This window comes from Nematolebias whitei, chromosome 7, assembly GCF_014905685.2.
Source record: "Nematolebias whitei isolate Nwh7 chromosome 7, NemWhi1, whole genome shotgun sequence".
NCBI classification, from domain to species: domain Eukaryota; kingdom Metazoa; phylum Chordata; class Actinopteri; order Cyprinodontiformes; family Rivulidae; genus Nematolebias; species Nematolebias whitei.
This window is the reverse complement of record NC_056504.1, coordinates 1,522,466-1,533,362: the sequence shown is the minus strand read 5'-3', so window position 1 is coordinate 1,533,362 and position 10,897 is coordinate 1,522,466. Positions and strand designations below refer to the sequence as shown.

Below are 10,897 nucleotides of genomic sequence, written 5' to 3'. Positions count from 1 at the left end.
CCCCCCCCCCCCCCCCCCCCCCCCAAAAAAAAAAAAATTAAAATAAAAAAAAATTATGAAGTGGGCTGGAATGAAGTCACCCGCGGGCCAGAAATGGGCTGCGGGCCACCAGTTGAATAGCCCTGGTTTATCTTATCTTTGCTACAAATAAAGAAAAATGCTAAACCTAATTACAATTTTAGAAAAGAAACAGCATTGTTCTGCAGATGAAAAAGTTTGCTTATGCAAAATTAAAAAAATGTGAACAGCCATAAATGTTAATCAGAGTCCATTGTTTGAGGGCCGAGATGGTGTAGAGGCAGGGCAGCCGGCCTGGGACCCAAATGTCCCAGGTTCGATCCCCAGTCACTGCACATCACGTGGTGTCTTTGGGCAGCACACCTCATCCCCAAAATGCCTCCCGGGCGCTTTCAATAGCTGCCCACTGCACCACCTGGTGGTGGATGGGTTAAATGCAGAGACTAATTTCGCCATTGTATGGAAACATACAGTGCTGACATTGTGATGACATTATTATTATTATTGTTTGACAGAAATAATTTGAGAGGACCATGCAGCTTCTGATGCTTGTAGCAGTACACCCAGAAAACAGCAGTGTAAACATATTTTAAAGAAGTGAATTATACAGTATATAGACCCGATGCTAGGCTCAGAATCAACGAGACAAGCAAATGGCTGATATAAACTAAACACACAGTACGCTGACATCCTTCATCAATGAAGGATTTACAAACTGGATTCCAAAAAAGTTGGGACACTGAACAAATTGTGAATAAAAACTGAATGCAATGATGTGGAGATGGCAAATGTCAATATTTTATTCGTAATATAACATAGATGAAAGATCAAAAGTTTAATCTGAGTAAATAAAACATTTTAAAGGAAAAATATGTTGATTCAAAATTTCACAGTGTCAACAAATCCCAAAAAAGTTGGGACAAGTAGCAATAAGTGGCTGGAAAAAGGAAATTGAGCATATAACGAACAGCTGGAAGACCAATTAACACTAATTAGGTCAATTGACGACATGATTGGGTATAAAAAGAGCTTCTCAGAGTGTCAGTGTCTCTCAGAAGACAAGATGGTAAGAGGATCACCAATTCCAGCACTGCTGCGCAGAAAGATAGTGCAGCAATACCACAATGGTGTTACCCAGCGTAAAATAGCAAAGACTTTTAAGTTATCATCATCAACCGTGCATAACATCATCAAAAGATTCAGAGAATCTGGAACAATCGCTGTGCGTAAGGGTCAAGGTCGTAAAACTCTACTGGATGCTCGTGATCTCCGGGCCCTTAAACGTCACTGCACCTCAAACAGGAATGCCACTGTCAAGGAAATAACAGAATGGGCTCAGGAATACTTCCAGAAAGCATTGTCAGTGAACACAATCCACTGTGCCATCTGCCATTGCCAGCTGAAACTCTACAGTGCAAAGAGGAAGCCATTTCTAAGTAAGCTCCACAAGCTCAGACGTTTGCACTGGGCCAGGGGTCATTTAAAATGGAGTGTGGCAAAATGGAAGACTGTTCTGTGGTCAGATGAGTCACGATTTGAAGTTCTTTATGGAACACTGGGACGCCATGTCATCCGGACCAGAGAGGACAAGGATAGCCCAAGTTGTTATCAACGTTCCGTTCAGAAGCCTGCATCACTGATGGTATGGGGTTGCATGAGCGCTTGTGGCATGGGCAGCTTGCATGTCTGGAAAGGCACCATTAATGCAGAGAACTATGTTCAGGTTCTAGAACAACATATGCTCCCATCTAGACGTCATCTCTTTCAGGGAAGACCCTGCATTTTTCAACACGATAATGCCAGACCACATTCTGCAGCAATCACAACATCATGGCTACCAAGGAGAAGGATCCGGGTACTGAAAAGGTCAGCCTGCAGTCCATGTATTAGACATGAATGGGAGAGCATTCCTAATTCTAAACTTGAGAAACTGGTCTCCTCTGTCCCCAGATGTCTGTTGAGTGTTGTAAGAAGAAGGGGGGATGCCACACAGTGGTAAAAATGGACTTGTCCCAACTTTTTTGGGATTTGTTGACACCATAAAATTTGGAAACAACAGATTTTTCCCTTAAAATGATACAATCTTTCAGTTTAAACTTTTGATCTGTGATTTGTGTTCTATTCTGAATAAAATATTAGATGTTGGCACCTCCACATCATTGCATTCAGTTTTTATTCACAATTTGTTTAGTGTCCCAACGTTTTTGGAATCCGGTTTGTACTTTATGAAGAATTTTATGTTTGTTTTGCTGTTCTTTGCCTACTTTTGTATTTACTAATATTTGAGGTCAATTTACAATTAGTTTGTTCACACATGAAAAGTTGCATGTGTAAACTATTTTGGTAATTAAGGGCACTTTTTCCATCAGAGCTGTTAAATTGGCTGGAGTTTGTTTTTTCAGAAAGTCTGATTTGTTTGGGAAGATGTTCTCATCCAAAGTCAAGTCAAGTCAGATTAATTTATGAAGCACATTTAAAACAGAAATTGTTACCAAAGTGCTTAACAAAAATATCACAGCATCAAATAAAAAATAACAAGATATATTTTCAGCGCACGGAATAAAAATATAAAACACATAACATAATTAGAAACAATGAAATACTAAATTAGATCACCTTGTGTCAAATGCCAAGGAAGTAATAACAAAAAGCATAAGCTTAGTCAGAAACAATGAAATACTAAATCAGATCCAGTTACCGTGTGTTAAATAGGAATAAAACAAAAAGCATAAACACAATTAGAATTAAAGCTGCAAGCAAAATTGGAGGCCCACGCAGCAAAGCGTCGCTCCAGCCTTACGGCGACCGAGTGAGCTCCAGCTAGTCCACCCAGTCGCCATCGCGAACACTCTCGTGCCAATCCCACACGCGTTCACCACAGGGCGCATTTCCCGAATCTTCAACATCGCCTTCCATCCATGTTGTTACTTGTCCAGCAGCAGGTCTTACAAATATAGGCAAAATCTGACCTTCCAGACAGGAGTTATTGTGACTTCCCGTTTTGTGGTGAATGTTTGACTAGCACTTCCTTTATGCTTTTCAACATGTCATATGTAGTAATCAACAGTTAGTGAACAAAGTTTCAGTCTAAAATCTTACACAGTTCGAAGCTGGAATCCAATACTTGACAGTTTTTTCTCTGAGTAGGTGGGGCTTAAGTTATGTCATGAATCAATACCAATGTATCTACAAGTGCTCACTGATGAAGCACAAAAACTCAGGTTCAGATTGGATGATGTATCACTGAGATATAACTGTTGGAATAATGTAGGTGGCACACTTGAGTCCAATGTTAAAGAACAATATCAATGTGTCTATAAGTGCTCACTGATCACGCACATAAAATCTGGTACATATCGGATGATGTATCACTGAGTTCTAACTGTTGGAATAATCTAGGGGATGCACTTGAGTCAAAAGTTAAACAATACCAGTGTGTGTACAAGTGCTCACTAATGGCTTATCAAAAATCTGGCCTAGATCGGATGATATTTCACTGAGATATAACTCTTGGAATAATCTAGGGGGCACAATTGAGTCATATGTTAAACCACAATATCAATGTGTCTAGACGTGCTCACTGATTATGCATAAAATATCTGTTTCCGATTGGATCATGTATCATTGAGATATCACTGTTGGAATAATGTTGGGGGTGCACTGGAGTCAAAAGTTAAACAACAATACCAGTGTGTCTAGAAGTGCTCCTTAATCACCAACCCAAAATCTGGTTCAGATCAGATGATATGTCACTGAGATATAACTTTTGGAATAATCTAGGGGGTGCACTTGAGTCATATGTTAAACCACAATATCAATGTATATAGAAGTGCTCCCTGATCATGCACAAAAAATCTGGTGCAGATCAGATAATATATCATTGAGATATAACAGTTTTAATAATCTAGGGGGCATACTTGAGTAAAATGTTAAACAACAAGAACAATGTGTCTAGAAATGCTCACATATGATGCCCCAAAAATCTGTTGCGGATAGGATGATGTATCATTGAGATATAACTGTTGGAATAATCTAGGGGGCAAACTAGAGTCATATGTTAAACAACAATATCAATGTGTCAAAAAGTCTTCACTGATGACGCATAATACATATGGTACAGATCGGATGTTGTATCACTGAGCTATAACTGTAGGAATAATGTAGGTGGCGCTTTGGAGGCTATTGGCCACTTATCATGGATACCCGTTCAAAGGGCGCATAATGATCGATCATAGTGATTTTGGTGCACCTCGGCTGAAATCTGTGCAATTTAGAACCAAACGTATTGCAACGGCGTCACTTCTTGATTCGCCACGCTGCCACGCCCACATCCTCAAGAAAAAACGGTTTAAACTTTAAATCAATTCAGACCATATTATCTGTCTTCTAACTCAGGATCATCCTGATTAAGTCAATGATGTAAAAGAGGGAGCATTCCAAGTTCAAAGAGAGACTTCCTACTCTGAGGGGGTGGGGCTTTGATGACGTCAAAATATGTCCACAGTAGATCGTCAGGCATCCAACAGGGATGAGTTATGCCAAGTTATGGTGTTTGAAATTTTATGGCATGAAGCGAAACTTTGAGGGCTGACCACGCCCCTTTAACATATATGAAAATGCAAGCTTTAGATAACTTTTACTCTCCAATGTCTTAAGGGCATATCAACCAAGTTTGAAGGCAATCCTTCAAAATTCCTAGGAGGAGTTTGTTAAAATTTGCAATTAGAAATGCCCCAAAATTCATTCATTCATTCATTCAACCTTTATTTAGACAGGTAAATCCCAATGAGCCTCGAGGACTCATTTACAAGAGAGACCCGATTTCAACAAAAAAAGATGACAACAATGGACAACAGCGACAACAATAAACAATTATAAAAAGTCATACTGCAGGGTTTTTTTTTTTTTACAAATGGGATGGCTAAAAGAAAAAGGTAACAAAAAACAGCTAGATTCTAAGGCGAATGTAGAAAACTAAAACCAGGAACATGTCTGCATTGGTCCCTGTCAGGAGTCCAACAGATTCTTAAACCCACTTGGACAGGTCAAGGTCGAGAGCTTCAAATCTTTTTGTAAGATATTCCAGGAAACAGGAGCAGAGTAGGAGAAGGCCCTTTTGTCTAGTTCAGTCCTCATTGAGGGAACACTGCAGGTAATAATGTCCTGAGAGCGCACTCCATAGCTGCACTCATGCAGAGACGTGTAGGAGGAGATGTATGAAGGCAGCAGACCAAGAAGTGATTTTAAGATGAAAATGTACCAGTGAGAGAGTCTGCATGAAGTTAATGATGTCCAGTTAACCAGTGAATACAGGGTGCAGTGGTGGGTACGATAATCACAGCCAGTTATGAATCTTAGTGCACCATGATAGACAGAACCCTGCAGCATCCAACATCTGCAGGGTTCTTGTAGGAGCGCCAATGTAAATAATGTCACCGTAATCAATGGAGGGAAGGAAAGTCACAGATACAAGGTGTTTTCTAGCATTAAGGGTTAGACAGGATCTGTTTCTGAAAAAGAAACCCAGCTTAACTTTCAGTTTCTTTATCAAGTTTTCCACATGGAGCTTAAAAGAGAGATGTGAGTCGACCAAGATACCCAAATATTTATAGGAATCAACAAACTCAATGGGGACACCATTTGAGGATAAAATCGGAGGAAGAACTGCTGGGACCAAATTCCTATTTGAAAAAAGCATCCCTTTGGTTTTGTCGGCATTTAGGACAAGTTTGAGGCAGAACAAATCTGTCTGAATGATGTTGAATGCAGAATTCAAAAGCTGGAAAGCCTTAGCAACAGTGTTAGCTCAGCAATAAACAACTGTGTCATCAGCATAGAAATGTATGGATGCATTAGGGACATTTTTACCTACATTATGTATGTAGATTGTAAAGAGGGTGGGTCCTAAGACTGAGCCTTGTGGTGCACCATTGTTGACTGTTAAATAACTGGAGGAAGTACCATTATGTTGAACACATTGCCTCCGGTCTGAAAGATAGTTAGAGAACCAACCAATGGTATGTTCTGAGAAACCGATTTCTGAGAGCTTATGACACAAGATGTTCTGATCCACAGTGTCAGAATCTTTAGACAGGTCTAAAAAAAGTGCAGCACAATAATCCTTAGCATCCAGTGCTTCAACAACGTCATTAAGAACCTTCAGTGAAGCAGTGGTTGTGCTGTGTTGTTTCCTGAAACCAGATTGATGTGGAGGTAAGATGTTAAATGAGTCCAGGTAGTTTTTGATTTGAGAGTTTATCAGTTTTTCTAGAACCTTGGCTAAAATACAGAGTTTAGAGATTGGTCGATAGTTGTTCAGTGATGTGGGGTCACCTCCTTTCAGCAAAGGAAGAACAAAGGCTGTTTTCCAAGTGTCTGGGATGGAGTTTTGTCTTATGGAGAGATTGAAGATGTGGGTCACAGGGACTGTGATGATATGAGCAGCCAGCCTTAAGAAATAAGGTGGAAGTTCATCTGGACCTGCAGATTTTTTAGGATCAAGATCTTTTAACAGTTTATTGACCTTACTGACTGAGAATGGAGAAAAAGAGAAGCTGTGATTAACTGAGGATTGACTTGTAGGAGGGATTTGATTTGTAGAAGTTTGGTTATTAGGTGAAGTGGCTGATTTTCTGTTAGTAACTGTGTCAAATAAAGAACCAGAAGCAACAAAATGTTTGTTGAGACAGTTCAGGATCTCGTGCTTATTTGACACAGGAACAGAGTTGTGATGGGAGGTCAGAGGATTGGGGGGTGCCTGAGAGAGATTTGATGGTTATCCAGAATCTGTTAGGGTCATTTAGATTTTTGGAGGTCTGAGATGAGAAATAGTTGCGTTTTGCTGCTTTGACAGCAGTTGTGCATTTATTCCTCATCTGTCGAAAACTCAACCAATCAGTGTCTGAGTCAGATTTTCTCGCTGTGGCCCAAAGATGATCTCTCCTGTGCAGGAGGTCAGATAGCTCTGGAGTAAACCAGGGGCTGTCTCGTCCCTTTATTCTGAACTGACGAAAAGGAGCATGTTTGTTCACAAAATAAATGAAACTATTATGAAAATAGTTCCAAGCAGAGTTCATGTCATCAGTTAACAGAATATGATGCCAGTCAAAGTGAGACAGATCCCAGAGGAATGACTGTTCACAGAAATGTTTCAGATCCCTTTTTTGAATTAATCTGGGCTTAGAAGGTAGAAGTTTAATATCTCTCAAAGCCGCTGTCACTGAAGATATTGGAAAATACACCTGTACCAGGGAATTTGTGAGGCATATTAGTTAGAAACAGGTCTAAGATGGAGGATTTTTCAGGACGGTTTTTATTTAATCTAGTGGGAGAGTCGATCAATTGGGTAAGATTGAGAGACAGGCAACATTCCTTGAATTTATCACAGAGGGGGGTCGACGTACACCAATCAATGTTGAGGTCTCCAGCCAAAAGGATCTCTTTGAATTTTAAATTACCAAGAAATTCCTTCAGGGCAGACAGAGCCTCAGGTGTTGCTGAAGGTGGGCGGTAACAGCAGACTACATATAAGATCTGGCCTCCATTCAAGGTGATGTTTACAGCTAAGGCTTCAAACTGGTTTGGAATTGTTATAGAAGATACAAGACTAGCAACCAAAGAATCTCTGATGTAAACAGCAACCCCCCCCCCCCCTTTTTGACGATCACAGCGGTAGATGTTAAATCCATTGATTGCCATGTCATTATTGAGTACAGATTTGTTGAGCCAGGTTTCAGAGATGAAGATGTTCACATCCTGGACAGAGAGGAACGATGGTCTGAGAGAGGAGTAAAGGAGGCCATCTTTGTGAAAAGAAATTGTCCATCATTAAACAGGGGTGGAGGCCTCCGGGATCAACCATCAGTGTACTAATGTTCCATTGTTAGGCTGATGGTCCTTCTTGACCATGTGAGCAGCTGGTTTTGGTTGTCAGCAGCAAACTGGTAGATCCACTCTGAGAAGGTGCTATTTAAGAGACTAAGCTGAATACAGCACCTCAGACTGAAGAAGTCTCTCGGATGAGAGACGAAACGTTTCTACATTTTTTTTGCCTTTTTTTTTTCTTTTGAATGTCCAGAGGACCAGATTGAACTTTTTTGGACCATGCATTCGTTGTTTTCAACCAGTTTGATACAACTGTCAACAAGGAAGAGGGCCGGCATTGGAGGAGGGGGTGTACCAAAGAGACCATCTTAGTACCAACAAAACTGGTTTGTTCCACTTTGGAGTAAGCTGTTGGGGGAAGAATCAGTTTTGTGTTGTGTGTTTCCTTGACTGATGAAGCCTTCCGGATTGAAGGTGAAACGTTTCAGCACAAAAAAAGAAACTGTCCAGCTGACCTGACTGAAAAATGTTGGATTGTATACCTGGATTATTGATTATGGACTTTGTTGTTAGTCCATGCATTTATTACAACCCGGCTGGACTATTGTAACTCGCTTTATGCTGGGGTCAGTCAGGTCTCCCTCTCACGTCTCCAGCTTGTCCAAAATGCTGCAGCTCGGCTACTAACAGGAACTTGCAGGTTTGAGCACATTACTCCAGTTCTGTCCTCTCTTCACTGGCTTCCTGTGCGTGTCAGAGTTGATTTTAACATTCTTCTGCTGACATTTAAGTATGTTAATGGCCTTGCATCATCATACCTCTCCGAACTCCTTCATCCTTACAGTGTGATCTCATTTGGTATTTCGTTGTTGATGATTGTGTTCATCCATTTTGCTTTTACTCCCTGACATTTAACGCAGGGTGATTTGATTTAGTATTTCATTGTTTCTCATTATATTTCATGTTTTTATGCTTTTATTCCTGATGCTGTAATATCTTGTTATTAATATTTGATGCTGTGATCTTTTTTGGTAAGCACTTTGATAACAGTTACTGTTTTAAATGTGCTATATAAATAAATGTGACTTGACGACTTTACCAGTCTAACATGTCCTGCTGTCCTCATACATGTCCTGTACCAGTCTAACATGTCCTGCTGTCCTCATACATGTCCTGTACCAGTCTAACATGTTCTGCTGTCCTCATACATGTCCTGTACCAGTCTAACATGTCCTGATGTTCTCATACATGTCCTGTGCCAATCTAACATGTCCTGCTGTTCTCATAAATGTCCTGTGCCAGTCTAACATACTTCTCTGGCACTCCAGATTTCATCATGCAATACCATTTGTGAATGGTACCTGAAATGTGAAAGGGGTATCATTGAAACAAAAATAATGTTTGCCTTCACACTGGATTGGTTCTTTTAAAAAAAAGTCATTCAGGTTTCTGTTTTTGTTCAGGGTTTCTTCCTCATAGTTTTATTCCTTCATGTTCAGTTCACTTTGGGCTATTTTGTCCCAAACTGGCAATTGTTGTAACTGTGTTTGCTTACAAAAGTGATCCATGAAAGAAAATGAAAAGATGATGTGTCATTTTTCCCTTCTGCAGTCAAACCCAAACCCCCAGAGTATTGTAGCATGAAAGCACTAAATATTTTTTTGGGGGAGACATGCTTTTTACAAGACATTTCCATGGAAAGCACAATTAACTTAACTTTGAGATTTCTCTGCCTTTTGTAGGCAAGGATCCACACTGTTATAATGCATCTGTCTTAAAAATAAATAGAAGAAAAATATACTTTATTTACTCACACTAATAAAGTCTGCTTCCTGCACACACCAGTCACAGATAAAATGCTTAACATTCTTTTTTCAATTTATAAATACTGTTTTACAAATATCCGTTAGATCTTGTGACATAATGTAGTATGAACATACGGATATATATTCATAAATTAAACGGATTCTTTCATTTTTCTGGACTGTATAATGACGTGCATCTGAATTTAATAAAATGTGGACGGAAACGTTAATTATCTTTGACTCACCAACGACAGTGGGTCATTTATTAACAGAATCAAGTTTAACACATCACACATTTACATTAATTGGCAAGAATTGAAAATAACGACAGCTTATTAATCAGTTTTACAGGAAGTAAACAATACGGCGATTGCTTTCTCACTTCCAGCAGTACCACAGACATTAACCACACGGCGGTGGTTGAAAAACTTTGCTTTAGACATTTCTAAAAAATATCTGGATTAATTTCTTAGCAGATAGAAGAGTTTAAAGATTGAAGTTTAGAGGGAGGGAGATGGTGTGTGTGTGAGTGAAAAGTGTTGGATAGAACGACACCCTCCATTCGACCCAGCTTTCCTCGGTACGCTCGGTAGTCAACTCGACTCATTACCTCTCTGACGATGAATCAGTGAAAGCGGAGCTCCAGCTACGCTACCGGTCCAGCGTCTCCGTAGGATGGCAGAGAACCGTCCGGAGTGGTGACGCGACTTCGTCAACAACAGTTCAGCTCACGGTGGACTCACATGAGTGGAGTCCTTCAGAAGTTCCACTCAGAGGTGAAAGATGTCATAATCCCAAAAGACTCTGAAGAGCTTTGAATCATGGCTGGACTTCTGTTCTCCCAAACGACTGGAGCTGCAAAAACTCTCCACCCGACTCCAACTCAAAACTGGGTTGAACTAGAAAGTACCAACATTTAAAGAGCTCTATTTCCGGTTCATTTGGGAGTTTCTGATTGGTCGATGGACCAAAACAGAGGTGTGTTTTGTGATGTAAGGTGTTATGAAAAGTCAAGGAAAAAGATTAAGATTGTTTAAGAACAGACAGAAGATATTATGAAGAACTTCAGACTTCGTGGAGTCAATTCTCTAGTATCTTGCTGTAAAAGTTAAACATGACATTTCTTTTTCAGTAAACTTGCAGTTGACCGAAACTTGAACTTTGACCAACTTACACACTTGCTCATTGAAGACAGAAAATCAGACAATGCATCATTAACCTGATTTCTTCTTTGAATGAGGATTAAAAAT

At 39.9% G+C, this 10,897-nt stretch overlaps 1 protein-coding gene across 1 annotated transcript in view; it reads right to left on the bottom strand.

Annotated features, from left to right (window-relative positions):
* The window catches only part of LOC119412087 (calcium-dependent secretion activator 1-like), a 780,001-nt gene that overhangs the window by 199,768 nt on the left and 569,336 nt on the right, over positions 1–10,897 (bottom strand). The gene's annotated exons all lie outside the window — the stretch shown is intronic.